Source organism: Triturus cristatus, chromosome 3_1 (assembly GCF_964204655.1).
Source record: "Triturus cristatus chromosome 3_1, aTriCri1.1, whole genome shotgun sequence".
Lineage (NCBI taxonomy): Eukaryota > Metazoa > Chordata > Amphibia > Caudata > Salamandridae > Triturus > Triturus cristatus.
In genome coordinates, this window is record NC_140583.1 from 1,031,616,804 (window position 1) to 1,031,640,556 (window position 23,753).

The 23,753-nt window shown below is 46.6% G+C and overlaps 1 protein-coding gene across 3 annotated transcripts in view; it reads right to left on the bottom strand.

Annotated features, from left to right (window-relative positions):
* LOC146861445 (NXPE family member 2-like) overlaps nucleotides 1-23,753 on the bottom strand; it is a 474,101-nt gene that overhangs the window by 124,643 nt on the left and 325,705 nt on the right. Inside the window, exon 2 of one of the 3 annotated variants that reach the window (XM_085645740.1) lies at nucleotides 18,724-19,149. The exons of the other annotated variants lie outside the window; for them this stretch is intronic. The gene's annotated coding sequence lies outside the window, so the exon portion shown is untranslated. The remainder of the gene's footprint in view (nucleotides 1-18,723; nucleotides 19,150-23,753) is intronic. 3 annotated transcript variants of the gene reach the window in all.

Consider the following 23,753-nt stretch of genomic DNA (forward strand, 5'->3'; position numbering starts at 1 on the left):
CCTCTCCAAGATCTCAGGAGTATCGCATCGCCTTTGCCATCTTCATTGTTATAGCTTTTGGGAACCTTAGCGCAACTACAGGTACTGTTGGGCACGAGAGTGTCGCATTTTGTGCATTGAGAGTCGCATTGTGCAGGACACTGATTTTTACATCCTGGAGTACTTTCTACAAACTCTTGAACTATCTTTAAAGTAACCTTTTTAATTGTATGTTGGTTTTTCTGTAGTATTTGGTCTTGTGAAGTTTTTAGTAAAGATACCTTATTTTTCTAAAACTGGTGTAGAGTAAATCTGTGGTGTTTTCACTGTGTTACTGTGAGTGTTGGTACAAATACTTTACACATTGCCTCTGATAGCCTAGACTGCTCAGGCCAAGCTACCTAGAGGGTGAGCAGGGGTTATCTTAACAGTGTATCCCCCTTTCCCTGACTAGAAGCAAGGGTCCCTACTTGGACTGTGGTACATACCCTGCCAACTAGAGACCCCCAGATCTAACATTGGTGGTCAGCGGTGAGGATTGAACTTGTATTTGTACTTGACCCACAGTAATTGGTGTACGTCACTAGGAGCGCAGGCCATTACACAGCCACATACTGCTGATTGTTTATTTTTGGTTCTATTTTTGAGGTAACTCTTGAATTATCATGGATCCAAGTGAGAAAGCAGCCAGTGTAGAAGGAGAGCTAGAGCTCACCATTGAGGATTTGTATTCATACAAGGTGGAGGAGCTCAAGCGGTTCTGCAAGGATTTTGGTTGTCCCATAAAAAGCAACTTCAGAAAGGAAGAGTTGCAGAAGGTTCTGAAAACCTGGTGGGAGACTAAAGAGGCTGAGGGAGCAGATGATAATAATGAAGGGAATGGGTTTGGGGCAAATGATTTGCCAGTGGGCAACCCCACCAGCGGAGCGGGGAGCCACCATTCCAGCAGGGGTCTCTCCCCAGCAGAGGAGTTACAAGAGAATCAAAGAATCAGAGAACATGAGCTGGAAGTAATAAAAATGAAATTGGAAATGGCAAAGGAGGAGAAGAAGAATGCCCTTGCTTTTGAGGAAAGAAAACTGCTTTTGGCTCATGAGTTGAGCATGAAGGAGCTGGAGATCAAAGCCAGAGATGTGGAGACCGGCTCAAATGGTGGCAGCAAACAGCCAGTGAAAGGGGGTAAGGTATATATCCCCAAGGATGTGGTTCAGAGTTACAGAGTGAGTGATGATATCTATGGGTGGTTTTCTGCCTATGAGATTTCTTGTAAGATGCATAGAGTGCCTGAAGAAGATTGGGGTGCAGGTCTGTGGAAGCATTTTGAGGCCTCAGGGAGGAGTGCTCTAGAGCCCTTGGAAGCAGCAGGTAACCTGACCTATCCCCCTATGAAGGAGGCCTTATGCCTCAGGTTTGGGTTAACCCCAGAACAGTACAGGGTACAGTTCAGGAACTCCAGGAGGGAGGGGTCCCAGACTTGGGTAGAATGTGTAAATCTGTTCTCACGTGCACTGGAAGGGTGGATAAAGGGCAGCAAGGTGAATGATTATAAGGGGTTGTTGAATTTGATCATTTGGGAGCACTTGAGTAGTATATGTAGGGGTGGGCGGAATTTGCGGAATTAACCTTCGCAAATTATCGCGAGAATGTTTAAAATTATCGCAAACAAGCAGAAATATCGCGAAGATGCGGAAGTTTTTTTCCGGCATGTTCGCGAGATTTTCTGCATGGTTGCGGGTCGCCAACTTACCCATGTGGTTGCTTGCGGGCGCGGCCATCTTGTTTTTAGTTGTTCTCGCGGTGCATGATCGCGAGAAGAAAGACGTGATCGCGCGACGCATGACGTCACTGCGGGCGCGAACTGTCGCGAGACAGCGCAAATGGCTAAAAACAATACAACATCTCATGGAGAACGCGACCGGATCAAGAAAACTTGTCGGCGAACGCAGGGATTCAGGTAAGGCGATCGCGCGCGCGCGAGAATGTATTATTTTACAGAGCGAGCAAGAAACAAATTATCGCCAAGCTGCGGAAACCGGAATTTTTGACATTTTCGCGCTCTCCGCGGAACGCAAAAATGTCAAATTATCGCAATTTCCGCGAACGGAACAAAATTTTTGCCCAGGCCTAAGTATATGTGTTCCAGAGCTGCGCCAGCATCTTTTAGACCGCAAGCTTACTGATCCCCTTGAGCTTGCACAGGAGGCGGACCGCTGGGTCAGTACCAGGGTCCATAGGGGTTTTGTGGGTACCACAGCCAAAGGTGGGCAGGGTCCCCAGCAGAACAGTGGGGGGGACAAGGGTAACCAAAAGGAGTTCTCACAAGGGCCCCAAAACAGTTCCTAGGGTAACCAGTCCCAGCCCCCCAAGTCAAAACCCAAACCAACCTGGCCCCCTAAGGGCAGGTCGGATAACAGGGGTCCCATTAAGTGTTATCACTGTCAGGAATTGGGTCACAAATCCCCTGTGTGTCCCAAGAAATCCCAGGCACCCTCTGGTGCTCCAACACCGGGTATAGCTAGTGTAGCTTTTGGTGGGGATTTAATTTCTAGTGATTTGGAGGGATTAGCAGTTATGTCCCTTGTCACTTTAGGAGACACAGAGATGGTCCGGGAAACCCCTGTCCCTGATAACACTAAGAAGTACAGGCAGTGGGTGACCATCAATCGGAAGAGGGTGGAGGCTCTCAGGGACACTGGAGCCAGTGTGACTTCGGTCAGGTGTCAGTGGGTCCCTGAGGAGCTGATCATTCCCGTTGTAATTCACCATGTAGTGTCAGCTGACAACTCCGTGCGCCTTTGCAAGGTGGCACATGTTCCCTTTGAATGGGGGGGGGGGTCTCAGGGCCTCTAAGAGTTGTTGTGAGTCAATCCATGCCAGTAGACTGTCTGCTAGGTAATGACCTGGAGAGTTCCCCATGGAAGGAGGTGGAACGCCAGGCTCATTTGAAGATGTTAGGTTTGCCTGAGTGGGTCTGTGTGACCACTCAGTCCATGGCAGCCAGACAGGGTTGTGAAGCAGACCTGGAGCCTGAAACAGTGGCCCAGGTCCCTGCCAGAAAGAGGAAGGGCAAGGGGCGTGGTGCGTCCACCCCCGCTGTTCCCACGGTCCAGTAAGGAGCAGACCCTGAGGGGGATGCCCTAGAGCCTACAGGGGAACAGGTAGCTGAGCTGGGAGACATACCTGAGCTGACCCATTGGCAGCAAGAGGGTGGTCCCTCCAGAGAGGAGTTCTGCCAGGTGCAGAAGACATGCCCTACTCTAGAAGGTCTGCGGCACCAGGCTGCAGACCAGGCAGCAGGTGCTGATCCAAAGAACTTCTTTCTCTACTGGGAGAATGACTTGTTGTACAGTGAGCCTAGGTTTGCTGAGCCCAGTGGATCACGTACCCTGGTGGTACCCGGAGGGTTCAGAGACTTCCTACTGAGTCTGGCTCACGACGTGCCTCTTGCAGGACATCTCGGGCAGGACAAGACCCGACAAAGTCTTGCCACCCACTTTTACTGGCCCAGGATGAAGACGGACGTCGGTTCCTTTTGCAGATTGGCGTTTTTCCCAAGAGCCCCGCCCCCTTGATCGTTGATTTTGGACCTAATATTCAGACATATCGTCTTCCTCTGAAATCCTTATCCCATCTATAATTTCCATACTCATTTGTGTTCTTGAGTACCTTTGTGAAGACCTCCTTGAGGGCTGGGTCCTTGGTGTTTACCACTCATTCAGTTTTTGCATTAATAGCACAGTTATATATATCTTGATGAATGTGTGTGATTGGGTGTGAATGAATGTGTATATGAGTAGAATTTTCCTTCCTTGAAGTGGGAACCTGTGTTTTTTGAAATTTGTCTTTTTGTATTTGTTTCGTCTCTCTGAATTTGTCTTATTAAATAGCCATTAATGTATCATATTTATTTACAACATTTATTTAAAGTAATGCAATAAATGTTTGTTTATAATTAAAAAAAATCTCAACTATTGCTGTGTGTGGCCCCACATATGTATACAATTGTTTGTTTTTTTGTTCCTCTTTCCTTGTGTGTCTCTAGCTGGCATCTAAAGAAATTTTTTATACTGTGTACCTTCTTGATAAATAGGGTAGAGTTCTCCTCCGTTTGTTCCTTTTGCAGATCATGCCAGACTTGTCAGGCAAGTGGCAAGGCTGGAGGGAAGTGCAAAGGCCCTCTCCAGCCTTTTCCTGTAGTGAGCACCCCTTTTGAGCGGGTGGGGATAGATATTGTGGGGCCACTGGACCCCAGGACAGGCTTGGGCTACAGGTTCATCCTGGTCCTGGTGGATCATGCCACCCGGTACCCGGAGGTTATCCCTCTCAGGACAACCACAACCCCGGTGGTGGGCCGTGCGTTGATGGGGATCTTTTCCCGTGTGGGTTTCCCCAGAGAGGTGGTATCTGACCGGGGTACCGACTTCATCTTCAGGTATATGAAGTCTCTGTGGGAGGAGTGTGGGGTAACTTATACGTTCACCACTCCTTAGCACCCTCAAGGAAATGGGTTGGTTGAAAGGTTCAACTGGATCCTGAAGGGCATGATCATGGGGCTGACAGAGCCCATGAGACGGAAGTGGGACGTCTTTTTGCCATGCCTATTATTTACCTACAGGGAGGTACCACAAAAGTCTCTAGGGTTCAGTCCCTTTGAACTTTTGTACGGGCACCCTGTTAGAGGACCTCTCAGTCTGGTGAAGGAGGGTTGGGAGAAATCCCCTGGGAAAACCCCACAGGATGTGTTAAGCTATGTGCTGGCCATCCGCAACCAGACACAGCGCTTCAGGACACTCGCTCAGGCAAACCTGGAAGCCAGCCAGGATGAGATGAAGAGATGGTATGACCAGCATACCACTCTGGCGGAGTTTCAACCTGGGCAGATGGTGTGGGTGATGGCACCAGTGGAGCCTTGCGCGCTTCAAGACAAGTGGACTGGGCCATATGAGGTGGTGGAGCGCAAGAGTGAAGTGACCTACCTGGTCAACTTGCGGTCTCCCAGGAACCCCATGAGGGTCCTACATGTGAACCGCCTCAAACCCCACTTTGAGAGGTCTGAAGTAACAATGCTACTTGCTACAGATGCAGGGATGGAGGTGGATAGCGATCCTCTTCCTGACCTCCTGGAAGCTAAGGAGCAAGATGGGTCAGTGGATGGAGTGGTCCTCTCGCCCACCCTGACCCCAGAACAGCAGAGGGACTGTCGCCATGTGTTGGGTCAGTTTGCATCTCTGTTATCCCGGACCCCCGGTATCACCAACTGGTGTGTCCATGATGTGGACACTGGAGATAGCATGCCTGTAAAGCAAAAGTTTTACCGGGTGGCTGACAAGGTCAGGGCCAGCATCAAGAAGGAGTTTCTAAGATGTTGGAACTAGGGGTGATTGAGCCCTCCAGCAGCCCCTGGGCTAGCCCAGTGGTACTTGTACCAAAAGCTGCTGCGCCAGGTGCCACTCCAGAACTTAGGTTTTGTGTGGACTACCGTGTGCTCAATGCGGTCACGAAGACTGACGCACACCCCATCCCCAGAGCTGATGAGCTTGTGGATAGGTTGGGAGCTGCCAACTACCTCAGTACGTTTGATTTAACTTCTGGGTACCGGCAGATTGCCTTAACTGATGGGGCCAAAGAGAGGTCTGCGTTTTCAACGCCAGAGGGGCACTTCCAGTTCCGTGTCATGCCCTTTGGGTTAAAGAATGCCCCTGCCACATTCCAGAGACTGGTCAACCAGCTACTGTCCGGGCTGGAGCAATTCAGCGCCACATATCTGGATGACATTGCTGTGTTCAGCTCCACTCGGGAAGAACACTTGCAACACCTCTGCGCAGTGTTGAAGGCTCTGCACAGTGCAGGCCTCACTATCAAGGCTAGTAAGTGCCAGATAGGGCAGAGTGCAGTGGTGTATTTGGGACACCAGGTAGGAAGCGGCCAGGTGGCGCCCCTACAAGCCAAGATAGATACCATCCGGGCTTGGGAACCCCCCAGGACCCAGACAGAGGTGAGAACCTTCTTAGGACTCACCGGGTACTATCGCCGTTTTGTCAAGGGGTGTGGCACCATTGTTGCTCCCTTGACAGAACTAACTTCCAAGAAGTTACCCAAGAGAGTGATTTGGACCAGTGCCTGCCAAGAAGCTTTTGATGCCCTGAAGGAGGCCATGTGTACAGCACCTGTACTCAAGGTGCCTGACTTCTCCAAGGGATTCATAGTGCAGACAGACGCTTCTGAGCATGGAGTGGGAGCAGTGCTCTCACAACTAAATGATGAGGACTTGGACCAACCTGTAGCTTTCCTTAGCAGGAGGCTACTTCCCAGGGAACAGAGGTGGAGTGCTATTGAGAGGGAAGCTTTTGCTGTGGTCTGGGCTCTGAAGAAGCTGAGACCCTACTTGTTTGGGACTCACTTCCGGGTTCAGACAGACCACAGGCCCCTTAGATGGTTGATGCAGAAAAGGGGTGAGAATCCTAAGCTGTTGAGGTGGTCCATTTCCCTACAGGGGATGGACTTCATGGTGGAACACTGTCCCGGTACAGACCACGCCAACGCTGACGGTCTGTCCAGGTTTTTCCGCCTTAGTGATGAGAAGTCCCAAGAGGGTGGGTAGTTCTACCCACATTTCAGCTGGAGGGGACACGTGTCAGACCTGGCATCTTTTGGCGTGGTTACCCCTGACCTTTTGGCTCTACCTCCTGTATTCTTGATGCTATGCTGGATGTCGCTTTTTACTGGTATAGATGCTTTGTGCAATTTGCCACTGCTGATCAGTGTCAAAGTGCAAGTGCTCCCTAGGGAAATTGTGATGTAATTGGCTATACATGTTTGGCATATTTGTTCTACCTGCAAGGCTCTAGTAAAGTGCACTGAGAGTGCCAGGGCTGGTAGTACAAATGCTACTAGTGGGATGCAGCACTGATTGTGCCACCCACAGGAGTAGCGCTAAAATGATGTCTTAGGCCTGCTTGCAGTGCCTATGTGCAGTCCAGGATGGCCATGTCGACCTGGCCAGTGCAACCACTGACCAGGTCTTATCCTTCCCTTTCTGTACATGTAAGGCATCCCTATGGTGGCCCTAGGTACCCACCTGGGCTGGGTGCAGTGTATCTGAAAGGTAGGGCATGTACTGAGGTGTGTAACATGCCCTGGTAGTGATTTACAGCCATTGTCGTTTTACTCTGCTGAGTGGCTATCTTGCCCATTGGACAGAATGGGGGAGGCTGTTTACATGCCTATCTTCCCCTAAAGGCAAGAGGGAAAATCAAAGTTTGGTATCTTTGTGTTCAGAATTTAATTATACATCTTTTTAGAAAGATGGTTTTTAAATTCACTGTGTGAGAATAGCACTTTTTAGAAAGTAGCTATTCTCCTGTTTAACCTTCCTGTGTGCCTGTGTGCAGATTGGCTGACTGGTGTCATGTGATGGGCTAGGTGGCTCCAGGAGTCTGGAAGAATCAGCAGCATGGTGAACAGGGAGATCTGCTCTAGATGGGTGGGAGGAGTAGCCCCTGGGTTTTGAATAGGGCTGCCTCTGCCAGCACAATGCCGGCTCCACCCCCTGCTGGCCAGGCTGAGGACTCTGCCTCTGCCAGCACAAAGAAGGCTCCACCTCCTGCTGGGCGTCCAACGACCTTGCCCCTCACTCTGAAAGGAACCAGGTGCTCCAGGGCAGAGCACACCCAGGAACCGGTTTGAGCAGGGGAATCCCCCCACTGAAACAAAGAGAGACAAAGACTTGGAGGGGTATAAGAAGAGGACCCCAGACACCTACATTTTAGATCACTGTGGAACTAAGAAGGAACCTCTGCCAAGGAGAAAGCTGGAAGGAACTGAAGAGGAGAAGACTGCCTGCTTGCTGTTTTGCTTTGCTGCCAAGGAGAGGGGAAGGACTCTGCTGTGTCCCCTTCTTTAAATTCTGATCTCCAAGGGCCTGAGGAGAGCTGGCTCCCTGTTAAGAAGTCCCAGGAACAAAAGGACTTCACCACCAGCTCTCCTGGAACTCTGCTGAAGGAGTTCTAACCTGCCTTGGAGTGCTTGCCTAGTCTTGGGGCCTCAGGAGGTCGTTTTGCTGTGTTTGGGAGCTGGAAAGCAGAAAGTGTGAACAAGAGTAACTGGTACCCATCGCATCATCCGTTTGAGGGTCGCATCATCCGGTTGTGAGTCGCAAGATCGAGAGTGCGGGAAGAATTTCATCGAGGCGTCATCGCAGGACCCGGAGTCCCCGCATCGTCGAGTGCGTCGAGCATCGTCCCGGTGCGTGAAGATTCCTGACACAGCGAAGGTCGTCGCAGAACCAGTTTGCGGGCCGCACCACTGCCGGTGCGTGAAAGTATCCAGTCGCTGCGTGCGTCGACGCAGAGTCCCGTCCCGTGGCGCATCGAGGGTTGCGGCGCCAGAAGACAACGCCGCGCATTGCGCCCCATCGGAGAGCGTCGCACCATACCTGTGCGTGAAGCTTCCCCCTAAGAAACCTACGCAACGAAATCCAAAGTCATCGCATCCTCCCCCTACAGATCGGAGCCGGCGCATCCACCTCTGCTGCGTGAAGCAGGGCTGCTGCAAAGCCTCCCCAAGGTCTCAGGAGTATCGCATCGCCTTTGTCATCTTCATTGTTATAGCTTTTGGGAACCTTAGAGCAACTACAGGTACTGTTGGGCACGAGAGTGTCGCATTTTGTGCATTGAGAGTCGCATTGTGCAGGACATTGATTTTTACATCCTGGAGTACTTTCTACAAACTCTTGAACTATCTTTAAATAACCTTTTTAATTGTATGTTGGTTTTTCCGTAGTATTTGGTCTTGTGAAGTTTTTAGTAAAGATACCTTATTTTTCTAAAACTGGTGTAGAGTAAATCTGTGGTGTTTTCACTGTGTTACTGTGAGTGTTGGTACAAATACTTTACACATTGCCTTTGATAGCCTAGGCTGTTCAGGCAAGCTACCTAGAGGGTGAGCAGGGGTTATCTTAACAGTGTAACCCCCTTTCCCTGACTAGAAGCAAGGGTCCCTACTTGGACATTGGTACATACCCTGCCAACTATAGAGCCCCAGATCTAACAACTTCCATCACAGCTCCTCTCCATCACAGATCACAAGCTATTCCGCAAGGAATTAAAAACCTGGCTATTTGATCATCTTTAACGTTCCTCCGTCTGACCTTCCGCCCCGGTGGAGTTTTACGATAGCGCCGTGAGACCTCCGGGTGATATGTGCGCTCAATAAATTTCACTGACTTGACTTGACCTACCACAACAGTGAAAAAAGTACTTTTTTTTATTCTTCAGGCATGCTGCATGTTTAAAAAGACACCGACAAAGCCAATACCTCAGGTAGACAAGACCTATTGGCTTTATCAATGCTTGTTAGTATATAGATTGCCCACTGCGAACTATTGAACATCTGATGGTATCTGAAGTACAAATTCTCAAAAATATAATACTCCATCGTTTATTCAATGAAACTACATTCAGAAGTATAACAATACGTTTGAACAAATAATTGGCCATTCAGACCTACAATAACTGGATGTACCCAAGTATTAGGATGAGTATTTCTGCTACATGGTGTACAGTAGTCTTTCCCTTGCTCTGCATACCTGACTTCGTGTATCTCGTACTCTGGTCTTTGGTCATAGCCTCACTCTAATCTAGAGCATGCGCAGGGCCGAGGCCTGGCCCTTGATATGTGTGCAGTCCATGACCTGTCCCATGACCTGGAAGTATGCACAGTATGTGCCCATGTTGCACTTAATGTAGACAATTGTCCCGGTCAAGGGTTTAGTACATAGAGCGGTGGTGTCATTGCATCATATTTTATGAATCCATAGTTGAGACCAGACCTTTTGAATCTGTGTCACTGGTGTGGATGCATACTTTCCCACTTGTGTAGTGTTACTCTTTTATTTGCTAACCCAGATCCTATTGCTAACATCCCAAGTGCATGTAGCTAGCATGGTACATGCATTGTGTATATGAGTGAGCCAGAGTAATGGAGATCTGTGTGAACCATTTTGTATGCCACTGGCATGGACTTGTGCACAAGAAGTAGATGGGGTGGTTTTCCTGGAAGGAGGAAAGGTATTGCTGTTATTCCTGAAATTGGAGGAAGGAGAACTAGACACTGGATTGGGAAAAGAGGAGACAAGGCATCTTTGGTACTCCCTGGACAGGAACACAAGCAACCCAGAACAGTTTTCGCCCTGGTTAGGGCTCATCAGGCTGAAATAGCTTGATTGCGTGCACGGGACCCACATCGGGGCATACTTGTCCCACATAGGGCAACACACTGTAGTATACAAAAAAGTGATGGATGGAATGCTTAAATTAACCTCAACCACTAGTAAACACTAGGGCCCTAACCCAGTCCATTGGGATTTTGCACACCATGCCATCTTCGTTTGGACCCAGACAAACGTATTGTAGCACTGACATGTGGTAGATGGTGGCTGTGAAGGGGGGACTGCAGTCTCTGTTGTTTCAGACCAAAGGGACCCCTTGGCTGAGGTTAGCCTTTTGTCTTTCCCAGATTACTTTCCAATGCATCTGATGACAGGCAGGCAAAGAAAACTCACACCTCTTTGTGAGCCTATTGTGGGTACTGCATGTTCACAAAGGTTGTATCTGGAGAGCAGTCTGGAACAGAAAATTGAACGGAGAACCACCCCAACCAGTTCTTAAAGTGGCAATAGTGGATCCATATCTCTTTTAATCTTTGATTGTATAAAAGTGGAAACCAGAGTCATAGGGTGCCACAGTTTGAAGTTCTCTATGAATAAGGAAGAGAGTGTTCTACAGAGTACTCAGAGGACTGCTGTGCAACCAGAGCCAGTGTCTGTCTGACAACCAGCTTCCCAGGTATGAAGGGACATCACCTGAGCCTTGCCCTACTCGAAGAAGCTGTTTGCCTAACCTGATGTGCCTATAAGTCAGCCTGCCTGCTGAGAGAGGGAAGAAGCTTGCAAACCCTGCAAGAGGAGTGACAGTCCAGGAGGAGCCAGGTACAACGAGACTACCGGTACTGGTTGGGTCTGCCAGAGGAAGGAGGAGAGTGATCTGGATGCCCCAGGTGCTTGCAATCAACAAACTTTGAGATTCCAGGCAGGTACCATTTAATCACGACTGCCGGGTGTGTCTGCGATGAGGATTGTGGGCACGGCTGATCTAAAGAACAGAAGCATGGCTGATCCTGTGCCACTACATCTCATTCGAAGACTGCACTTTGATATAGTACTGCTGGGCCCAAACAGACCAAGGCCTGGCCGGAATTACTTTTACCCTGAAGTGGGTCCTGAGCGGAGAAGCTCCCTCGTAAGTTGAATGGAGCGTGGCTGTGACGTGATCTGCCCATGTGGGGCCATCGTGACTCCATGTTACATTTTGTTAACTCACCGGGATCTCAGTAATCTACTCCTAATGCTTTTGCTCAGCCACGACTTCACTGCAGCCGTAGGCGCCTTGATCAGAACTTTGGCGTGTACACCCTCCCAGTCCCGGGAGAAGCGCTGCTTGCTTCTGCCAGCTGGCTGCAGCTCAGCGCCTGAAGGATTTAAGGAATTATTATGGGGACTAGAAGGCTATATGAACTGTGAAAAACTGAGCACACTGACAATTTAGCGGGGATTAAACTGCACCTGAGCCTCAATGCCTGAATTCATGCTATTACCACAATCCCTGCAGAGGGGAGTACCTAGAACAGAACAGGGGGAAGCCAGGGGAAAGGAATAGCATAGTTAACTGAGGCACAGCTATCCCCAGCGGCCATTTAATTTAATTGTAACTGGCCATTACTGTATATGTAGAATTTAGTTGTGTGCAGGGGCGGCTCCGCCATTTGGGCAGAGGAGCGTCGCCCAACTGCTTTCTCACGGTGCGAGAAGCAGAAACATAAAATTGTATTTTAAATACCATTTTATGTTTCTGCTTCTCGCACTGTGAGAAAGCAGAAGGCAGGGTATGCCTAGATGGGGGCGGGCGGGAGGGTATGCCTGGTTTGGGGCAGGCGGGTGGATGGATCGGGGAGGAGTGGCTTGCACCACTCTGAGTACCCTGACTGTATGGCCCACCAAACCAGTCATGCACACTCTACATTTTCTCTATGTAGGCTGCATGCAGCCTACATAGAGAAAATGGCCTCCCTCCAGGCACCCGCATGGGGGATGTCCGCACCAATCAGAACGCTGCCATTTCAGCATGGCGATTGGCTCATGGGAGGGGAAGGAGCATGCCTGTTCCTGTTCCTGGTCAGGAAAACCAAACACGGGACCCGGCCCAGGAGAGGCAGCGCGGGACTGGGTCAGGTAAGTTTTTTTTATTCTTTTAACCCCCCTGCCCCCACGCCAACCCTCCCCCACCCGCGAGTAAAGTACTTTTCTTTTTAAAAGCCATGCACTGGGTTGGACAATCAGTTTTTGAGCTGCTGTTTGGTTGTTGAGGTCAGAGCATGAGCACTCCCATGCTACCTCCCTAGGAAGATTGTGACTCCTTGCCATCTAGCATCGAGAGCCAAGTTCTGAAAAGGTTACATGGCCCAGGTTGCCCAGCCATAGTACATTAAATCCTTGATATCAGATGCAAACAAACCAGTGTCCCCTGTTTTCCCCATGCCCACCCCTAAACAACGTCTAACACCAAAAATAACTGAGCCCTGGCGTAAATATGCATCACAAGCAGACGACATACATATGATAACTCCATAAAGGTGTACAAGAGACTAAAAACTGCAATAAAACAAATCTATTTGAACAATAATTTGCTTTCCAGACATAAATTATAACAATAATATGCGGCTCAGCAGTATAATATTTGTTTAGATGTATTTATTTGTAACAGCGAATATTCACTCACACAGGGTGCCTTGGGCTACCTGGGACGTTCTTAAGTAAAACTACTGTGGACAATAAATTATACATTTATGGAGTAGAGCCAGGTTCTCCATTTTTCCTAAAATGGAGATGGGTAGACTCTGGGCGAATGCTCAGTGGGATATTGTTCCATAGAATAGCGGCTTGAATAAACCCTGAAGGCTCTACTACTCTAACTATTCAGCCTTGTTTTCTGGATTGCAAAATGTAAAAATGTTGATATCTTAGTGCTCATGTAGGTGTATGTTTTGTTATTACTTTTAAATAAAACAGATTAGTATGAATAAAAATAGTTCCTATATGCCTTACACACGTGTTTAAACAGAATCTACGTATGAACTGACAGCAAGTGGAGTTAATCCAGATGAGCAGATACACTCATATTTATGTAGAATAAAAATAAGTCTCACAGAGGCATTTTGTACTTGTAGTTTACTCATAATTGCCTTAAGAAGGCCTAGATAAGACTGAATTGTAGAAGCCTAAGGGTGATTGAACCCAGCATTGGCCACAACAATCCAATGAGAAAAAGGGAGGAAAATGTATGTCAGATTGCAAGTTAAAAAAGCAAGATCTGCTCATTGATGCAATATTTTGATTAAAATCTAACTTCGCATGCATCATGATTCCTAATTTACGCCCCACCGGGACTGGCATGGGGCAAGTGACCATATCAGATGGCTGCAATGAGTGGGTGGTGGCTGGTGGAATAGGAAGTGGTGCCTATCTCCTTCAGAGGTCGTGCTATGTTTAGGAGTGTGTGAAATTTCAAAGTTAGACAAATTGCACCTTCATGAATTTCTGTATAAGCTTTGTGTTTTTTGTTAAGTTAGAACCTGTGATTTCTTTTACGAAAAATGCGTTCCTGAGCCCTTTAACTAAAGCGGTAAACAGCTCCTGTATCCGTTAACGCATGTGTATGGCAGGGGATGGACTGGTGTTGTTTGACAGCCGTCTCAATGTCATGTTCTTTACCTCATATCCTGAGCAAAGCCCCGAGTGCCTCCATTTCTCCTCAACCCCAGTACTGTCTCGGATTGTACCTCAAAATGCTGGCCCCTTCGCACCGCAGTTATCTTTTTCCTCCACAGCACCAACTAACTCCTCTAGACCTATAAAACGCCAGCTCCACCACCACCTCGTGCAAATTATACCTGCTGCTTTCAACCACCTCAGTAATTCTTGGCACCGGCTTTCCCATCCTTGGGCCATGCTGCACCAGGAAACCAAGCAAACACAAGGAGATGATGGACGGGGCACTGAAACATTTCAGACACTCACCCCCAGTCACAGATCTGGGTTGAATCCATCATCGTTCTTTAGCTCACTTCGCCATCCCAGCCTGCAGGAAGGCCAGTTGATGTCCGCTTCAGAATATCAGGAAACTTAACATGGCTTCACCAAGGAAAAATTTCCTGACTGTGCCGACTATGTGGGCGCAGTAAAAGTTGGCCTCAGCCCTTGCAATATGACTTCATAGTCTAGAAATCAAAGCAAATGTGTACCATGTTACGGGCTCACCAAAAGAAACCATCTTGCCAGGGACACTCCATGGATGGAAAGAACATGGGGGCATATCTACAATGACGGCGATAAATAAAGGCCGAAGCACGCTTAGCGCTTTGTTATTTATCTCCATCTATCTCTGGAATATCTCGCCCTGGTAACGCGTTATTAACAACGCGTTACTCCAGGGCGATAAAAATCCCAGAGATAGCGGGGTAATCGCCGTTTTGCAGGGAACATCGCTGGTTTTCCACCGATGTTCCCTGCGAAACGGTGATAACCTTGCTGATACGACCCACAGGGTCGTATCAGCATAATCCACCCCAATGTTAGGGATAGGTAAGTCTGCTTTTTTGCAGACGTTAGTTTTTGGAGAAAACAGAGGTTTTCTCCAAAAACTAACGTGTGCTAAAATGCTGGGGCAGCCTTGTAAATATCGCGATGCGAACATCAGCGATATTTACAAGGTTGTCCTGCCCAGTGACGCCCACTTTGCATCTCATTAGAGATGCAAAAGGAGGTGTTGGGTAAAAGAGTGCTAAAACGCGCTAATGCATGTTAGCACCCTCTTGTTAATAGGGTGATAGTTGTATCTCCGCTTTTTTGGCTTTAAAAGCCAAAAAAGCGGAGATAAGGCCCTTGTAAATATGCCCCATGGTACCTGGATCCCACACTTACATTGAGGGGACAATATACGCTGAAATGAAACCAGGACAAGTAAGGTATTCTCTTTGAGATTCAACCTCCCTTTATTCATCCCGTGGTGCCTGCTTTATTCCACGTTGCCACCAATACTTTCAGCATATTAAAAACAAATTGGCAAAGGAGTCATCCATAATAACCTACTGACCTAGGGAGGAGATGTGGCCTTGCCTCGAGAGGAGCCTCCCATGGAGATTACCCTCCATTATTGAATCCCTGCTGCTCGGATCAACAGCCTGTGATTCTAAGCAAATCATCCAGTGACTACAATACATTTAACATATTTTGTAACTCAAGTAAAGCACATTACTACCCTCCGTTCAGCTTTGTGCTACATAAAACTACAAAACAAAATTCTTTTTATAGGCAAACTGAGGGCTATGCTGCGTGACCGACTGCCCGCTAGTGTGGCTTCTACGAGAACGAGGTCTCAGAACGATGCAGAACGAGGATTCTGGGTTTTGGCAGAGAAAGGAAAGATTGGTGCTTCTCCAAAATGGCTGGATCAATGCAAATAGTGAAATAGGCAAAGATCAGGAATTATTTAAACAAACATTTATACATGCATTAGGTTTCACCTATGTGATTAATATGAAGCTGTTTTTTGTTGTAACTTGTAGATTGATGAATAGTTGTGCAGTATAAGTTACTGAAAGTCTGTTCAAGTGTTAGTAACAGACTCTGGCTAGAAGGGGGGCCTACATAAAATGCTGACCCAAAATCAGAGGAGCAGACGAAAACACTCCGAACTGGCATCTCTGTGTCAAACTGAAACAAAAGGAACAATGCCAGCCGCAGTATACCTTAGAGACTCTCTAAAACAGCTAAGCCTGGAAATTGCATGGGAATCGGCGGTGACACACACCAGTTTTAAGAAACTGGTCTCTAAATCGATAAAGGCGCTCTCAACTGTAGAAGACGAGGCCACAATTGCAACAAGCATTGGCATAGCCAATAGGTCTGGTCTTTGGGACCTTATAAGTGTTTAGCCATGCCACAGTTGCATAACTAAATACTTATAAGGTCCCAAAAGCGAGACCTATTGTCTATGTAAAGCGGCCGTGCAGCCGCGAAAGTGATCGCTATCGATCAAACATTACGTTCGAAAGTGAAAGTAATCGCAGTAAAGCGCGGCGCGCGCGCCCGCGCACATGCACTGTAGCTCTAGGCTGGCCTGGTAGCACTTTTTGGAGCCCTCTCAATAAGTCTCGCCAGACCAGCGCATGCGCTGGGTCAGGCGAGACCTAAAAAGGGCCCACGGCTGGCTTGTACTCGATGACTATGTTGCAGCTGAACCACAACCAAACCTAAGTACAGGGTTCAACATCAGGCTGAAAGAAAAATACTTAAAGTATCGGCTAGGATCAATACCAATCCTGCCACACCTTCAATCTTGGGAGAGGATGCCAGACGATAACACCTGTCGTCTATGTAATCAAGGACTGGAAGACCTCGTCCATATAATCTGCACTTGCCCACGCATGGGTAAAGAAAGACGTTTATTACTTCGACCTCTCTTCAATCAGGCAGCGATCCGTAGCTGTAGACAGGCAGTACTCGCCTGCTTCAAATCGGATTCAACACAACTGATCTGCAGCTTCACAAAATTTCTTAATATAGTAGAGAAGCGCCTGCACATACCAACAAATACAGCTGGCAACAAGAAGGAGATGAATTAAGAGACATTCTCCAGCGCGTCCTCTTAATCATACACATTTTAATTTTAAAAAATAAGGACTTTTTTTTCAACAAATTTTAATCTGTTCTATTAAGTATTTTATATGCCTTGTATATGCAATGGTTTTAATTAATCAAGCATAATCAATTGGCTTGACTTGCCTTGTTCAAGTGCTATGACTTTTTTTTTAAAGAAAGGCAATATATTGTGCTGTTACTGGTGTTATTATAAAGTGGGGACATTAGGTAAATGGGTTTTTTCTATAATAAAAAAACATGTACCTAGTTGTACCTAATAAGTAGGCTTGAAATTGGCACAGCTATGGGATATACAGATAAAGGGTGTTCAGTACTGTTCTAACTGCATAAAATCAATGTTTCTCAACGAATTACGTGCATTTCATGCAGAAGAAAATTATGCAATTTTGCTCAGGCACAGTGATAAGTCACACTTCCCACCATATGCTGCAATACACAAGCAATCGCACCACAGGGAGTTGAGTCAGTCCAATCTAGTTGAGTTAATAAGGTAGACACTGGGACACAGTGTTGACATTTCCAATGAAAAACAAATATGTTTATCTGATCTATGCAACGCTGGTATGTGTACTACGCACTTTTAAAGAAACTCAAATTCAGTATTTGTTGTATTTCAAATATTGACCTATATAAATTGCTACTGCTTATAGCAGATGGCAGCTTGCCTCAGAACATGCAGATCTGCCATAATTTGTTTTTATTGATTGTGATGAATGTGTAAACTGGTGCACTGGCCCATATTCCCTTGACCCCTAGGCTCACTAAACACTTCGGCACAAGCATGTCATGGATCACTGCCCATCATAGCATGGGATTTGAGGTGCCCTTAGGGACAGTTTAACCCAAGGGCCATGAAAAGACTTACAGTACTGCCTCTGAGGAAGGATGTCTCCACAGCCCCAGCCTTATGGGTGATAGGCTTTGACTGTAGAGGTATCTTCAGACATGTACTGTGGTGGCTGTCTGCATTGGGACATGTCTGCTTCTTCTGGAAAGACATCCCACTAGAGCATAGGACAGGGACAGAAGATTCTCATTTATAAAGAGCATGCACTGTGAAACCTTGAATTTTGAAATCTGTGGTTTAGTAAGGCTAGGTTAGTGTCTGTGACAGTATGAAACAAGGTGAACTGAGCATCAGAATATGGGCGTTTCATTGTTAACGACTGGCAGATGGCCCACTCTTTATTATGTATTTGTCCAGGCATAGCAAAACGACATGCAGAAGAAACATGAGTCAAATTACACAATTGACAACAGTGTCTAGGTAGAATACATTGTCATCATATCATCCAAGAGCTACATCTGCTGCCTCCAAAAATAAACTTTAGTGTGACCTAATTATTTTATCCCAAGACTTTGGCTGGCTTTTTAAAGAATTCTCAGATGCACACAGTACAACCAATAGATGAGTCTATAAGAGCCTCCTTAAAGAATATTTGCTTCTGAAAATGAAGTAGGTGCAGAATACAGTATGCAAAGTTCCAAATGTTTCATTTTTTTTCAATACTTTAAGAAAGTTCTCTCAATCATTTGCTGTCACATTGTAGAAAAAATGTGGGTTAAAGCCCATTGTTGTGCTAAAAGTAGTTTATAGTAAAAAGAAAAAGTCTGCAAGACTCTATCACAGTGTTCCCTTGCAAAAATGAGCATTAATCTGTTTACTAAAATATACTGAAAGTCTACGGCACCCCACGCACTCTCATATAGAACACCAATGTGTCCATTATGTTCATAAAGTACTAAACATGAAACCCAGTATTCCGATGCCACAAGCAATGTAGAAGATAAAATAAAACATTTAGGAATTGGAGCTTCAGGGTTACTAAAACAGACACACGAATGTCATTTATACTAGAAAACTACACAGATGTTACTATAACGATTCTTTACTTAATGGCGGACCCGCATTAGAACCAGCAATGTGACACAGAACGAGAACACAAATACTGTAAAAGAAAGTGCTTTACCTTGTCTTTCTTAATTGCTATTCTTGAAGATCTGATTATTTCTTTGTTAATGTTGGCAAACTCGCTCAATAATCACAGCACGACACAGAGCATTTGGAATATGTGGAGTCTCAGTCGGTGCAAAAAGAACAGATGATGAGTGGACTGTTGAATCAATCGAACATTCAACCCCAGTCACAGATCTGGGTTAAATCCATTGGTTTTTTGCACGCCACACCATTCCAGTTTCGACCCAGCCATATGCAAATCAGCCTTGACCCTGTTCCCCATGGAAACGGTCCAGCCCAAACTGTAAGGCCAGGTCCTCCCTGGACCAGAAACAAGCATCCTAGGACTGGTTTCAGGGTTTAATTCCTCATCAGCCAGGATAGCTTGAATCTGGCGGCGTAGCGAGCAAGGGACCCACGTCTGGGCTCACCCTTCCGCCTTAGGGAGACAAATGCAAAAAGAACAGATGATGGACGGAATGCTGAATCAATCAAACATTCACCCCCAGTCACAGATCTGGGATAAATTCATCGTTTTTCTGCATGCCACGTCAGTCATTGCATCATAAGTCATCCAAAAATATTAAGTCAGCATACAAAATTATATTTTCACACATGAAGCATAGCAGCCACACCGGCATTCAATACTTTACTGGCACAGAGGGCTTACTTGTGTCATACACACACAGTAACAGCAAAGCAAAATAAATTAAAAAAATTAACCCCTTCGCTGCGGCGCGAATTCCGCCGCAGCGCTGGAGGGGTTTGGTGGGGTTGACGGCGCTGCTGTGCTCATGACGGAGCCACGCCGTCATGATTCACGGGTGAGCTGTGCTCATGACGGCGTGGGTCCGTCATGACTCCACCCACTGCGCTAATCGCCCGCACAGGTGGGGAATTAGCGCCGCGTGGGAGGAGCGGCCGCCAACAGACGCAGCATGACGGAACCACTCCGTCATGAGCACAGCGCAACCGTGGCTCATGACGGAGTGGTTCCATCATGAGCGGGGAAGGGGTTAACAATGGTACTGAATGCTCCGGAAAACATAGCAGGTTCTTCTTCTTCTGTTATTTGATGTTGAACAGCATCCTCACCCCCAAGACTGTCACCCAGAGTTGTTAAACAGTTGTAAATTCTCATAGCGGTTCCGAGGATAATTACATCAAAGTCTCAGAGAAGACTCTCATTCTCCTTGGTGCAGTAAGACGAAAGTGTAATGGATAACAGAAGTGACAGTAAATTTCTGGAGGTGGGCGGCTTTGAGCAGCGCGCACAGGGAGTTGTCATTTTTACAGAAACCAAAACTATTAGTGCTGTAGGCGAGGCGCGGCGCGGCTACGAAGAAGATATTTAATAATGCAAAACATTTTTTAATTTTTTTTAAAAAGGTAAAGCAAATCTAGCTGTTGCAAAATAATAAACACAACTTTTAATTTGTTACAATACAGAAACCCGTTTCATCACATTTAAAGGGCCGGAAATGCAAGTGTGGCGAGGCAGACAAGAAAGGAGCATAGGTGTTAGAGCGGCTGAAATGGAAGCTGGGAAACAGGGATTGAGTCTTGGGAGGCACAGCATCCAGTGTTTCTGTGCAAATCACTCACTCTCTCTGTGCCCGAGAAGCACTTCGATACCTTTGTTGGGGTTAGCGCTATGTGTAAAATAACAAATCAATTGAGAAAAGAAGTTCCAGCAAAGGGCATGAAAAGAGTACTTGAGCCACGGGAGACTAATGAGAGAAACACACACGGAACAACAGAAAATAGAATCCCTACAGCTAATACAAAGAGGAAAAGTAAAGTGACAAGCACATGGGCCAATAAAAAGTGGAGGTGGGATGTAAGTCCCTTTAAAAATATATTAAATACAAAAGATTTCACAAGCACAGCGCAAGCATTGTGCAAGCGAAACCTGAAAACACCAGAGGCATGATGAGACAACCCTGCTATAAAAGATTTAATTAGCATCTCTCTAAATATACTTTGTGACATCCACTTATGCTGGGCAAATAAGAAGTGAGCCATCGATTAGCAAATGAAACAGTCTGCTAAACTGGTATTTTTCCATCACAAACACAATGAGAAGCAACTTTGGAATTATAGCTGAAAGTCACATGCACTGCACATGCTAGTGAAAAAGGAGTTCATTTTCTAGGAGGGTGATGGCAGTGAGGGGGGGTTCTCAAACTAAATGTTATCATATCTCGACTTGTGCATTGGCAGTTTGAGAGATTATCTGTGACTTGGAGGCATGAGGAGAGGACAGGCCCCAAGTCTTCAGGTCATAAACATGTGGATTTCTTTACAAAATACTGTGACCCAACGTCGTGTCACAGGTTCACACACTCCTGCTTAACCCCTTCAGCGCTGCGCGGATTCCCGCGCAGTGCTGAAGGATCTGAGCGCGGGCGGGGCCATGACGGAACGGTTCCGTCATAAGCACAGCCCAACCGACGTGCATGACGGAACCGTTCCGTCACAAGCGTCGAAGGGGTTAATCTGTGTAACCTCCACCCTTTCCCGAGGTGACACAGGAGAGTGGGATCACTGATGCTTGTGATTCCCGCGCAGTGCTGAAGGATCTGAGCGCGGGCGGGGCCATGACGGAACGGTTCCGTCATAAGCACAGCCCAACCGACGTGCATGACGGAACCGTTCCGTCACAAGCGTCGAAGGGGTTAATCTGTGTAACCTCCACCCTTTCCCGAGGTGACACAGGAGAGTGGGATCACTGATGCTTGTGAGCCCACTCTGCCCTGTGATGATGTAGGACTGGGTGGGGTTCAGGTGTGACGTGTGAGGCAGCATTGATAGGCATGCAGCCCCAGGCAGTGCAGGGCTGATCCTCAAAGCACCCGGGCCGGCTTGGAAAAAGTGACGCAGCTCTGCGTCATATGGAAGAGGATCCGGCATCCACCCCAAAATGGAACGACAGGGCTGTTAACAGGTAAGCCCATATATCAAACTACATTGTGTGGCACATGAGCTCTAGCGCATATTCTTTTAAAAAGTTCCTGGCATCCTGACCCACTCGTTAGTGAGAGTCAAATAGAGACAACCAGGATCTGGCACTGTATTATGAAGCAAGGCGCATTGCCATATTTTAATAAAGATAGATGGGTGGTAATTGAGATTAGCATCCTCCTCGTTCCCAACCATGGAATCAATCCTTAAGTGTGTCCAAGAAGAATTCTTATTGGAATACCACCCCATATATGTATTGCATGGAAGAGACTCTAAGACAATACATCTTCTTATAATTTTCATACACAGATAACTGTATGTAACATAGGAAAAGAGGAAAAGAGAGGGACAAAAAAGAAAAGGTAAGGCAAAATACATGAATAGTACCCACAACCTAGGCACAAAACTTTGGAGGACATACAACATCCACCACTTAATCATTTGGCACTCTTGTTATGTGGTATATGTTATCATCTGTGTTTGTAAGAGAATCTATGTGGGCAGTACCACACGTCACGTTAAAAATTGAGTTGTATGCTCTTCAATATTTACTTACAACCTCCGGCGACAGTGGCAAAAAATAGAGGGTTGTCATTGGTGTCCTACGCAGGAGACACCCAATTGGTTATTTCTCTTTCCAAAAAATGCAAACATAATCTCAATAAATTTAAAGAAGATATGATGGCAAGAGCAGACTCGATGACAGCCGATTGTCTACAGCTAAATACCAGCAAATCTGAGTTCCTGCTGCTAGGGGAATGATAGCCACCTGTGGACAGAACATTTGTGGTCAGGAGCGCTGGAGCCTGCACCCTCGACCAAGAAATTGTGAAAATCTGGGTGTCTGGGTGTAAAAGCAAAAGCGGTTGCAGGGGCCTGTTGTGGGTTCTGCGTGGAATCAAGCCCTTGTTAGGGTTCTTCGATTCACAAACCCACTAGATCATTATCCAAGTGATGATCTTATCTAGACTGGATTATCGCAACTCTCTTTATTTAGGGCAAATAAATCTGGAATACAGCGCCTAAATAGGGTATACAACGAGGCAGCACAATCCCTTTTTGCTCTTCCCAAATTTAGCTCGAAATCAAAACACCTACCCAAATTACAATGGCTGCCAATTGATAAGAGAATACAATTTAAGACCCAATGCTTTGCTCATAAAATTCTCACTAAGCAAGCCCTGTCTATGCTTACTCATCACGACGCATGTTGTGCTTAGCGGATCTGTAATTAGCATGCACCCCCGAGTCAACAGAGCACAAGCCGGGGGTCACTCTTTCAAAGCGCTGGCAGCTACACTATGGAACTCCTTACCTGTGTACATCAGAAATATCAACAACCATCTGGCTCGTAGAGGGACATAAAAACCTGGCTCTTCCTGAACTAATTTTAAAGTCTCTATGCTCATCATCCAGCAACACTTGTGTCCTGGATCTTTTAGCGCTGGCACACCCCGTCGCTGGGGCAGCCATGCGCTGTAACATAGCATAACATACAAGAAAACCATAGGGCGTGTATTAATCAGGACACTAATTACTCCCTGGTCACACATGAATGTACTAGCGTGGCAAATAGGACTCATTTTGAGTCCATGGAATTGATTTTGCCGTACCTGATAGAAGTGGGGACAGAAAGCAGTATTTAAGATAACTGCAGGCCAGGTTGATCTGTACTTTGACTTCCATCTTGACCTACCTAAATGTCGATCATGAACTTCACCATTTTCTATGATCCCTCTCTACTTTCCTGTTTATTGTATCAATCTAAAATGTATCTGCATATCTCTACATGTATAGAGCTGACATCAGGCCCGCTATACATGGTAATGGGGTGAATACATTGCACAACTGGGCTGTTAAGTGGTATAAATACAGACTGACATTAGCCCTACCTTCGCGTACACTTGCGTGAGGTCATTAAACCTCTCATAAAGGGTCTGACTTAGCACTCCTACAACGGGCGATCATACCGTTCATGAGGTTTGGGATTCTGTCTATTTCTTCTTGTAAATTACATTTTAATACTGGCACTACTAATTGCGGTTGTTTCTACGTATTTTGACTCTGTATGGGCAGTAA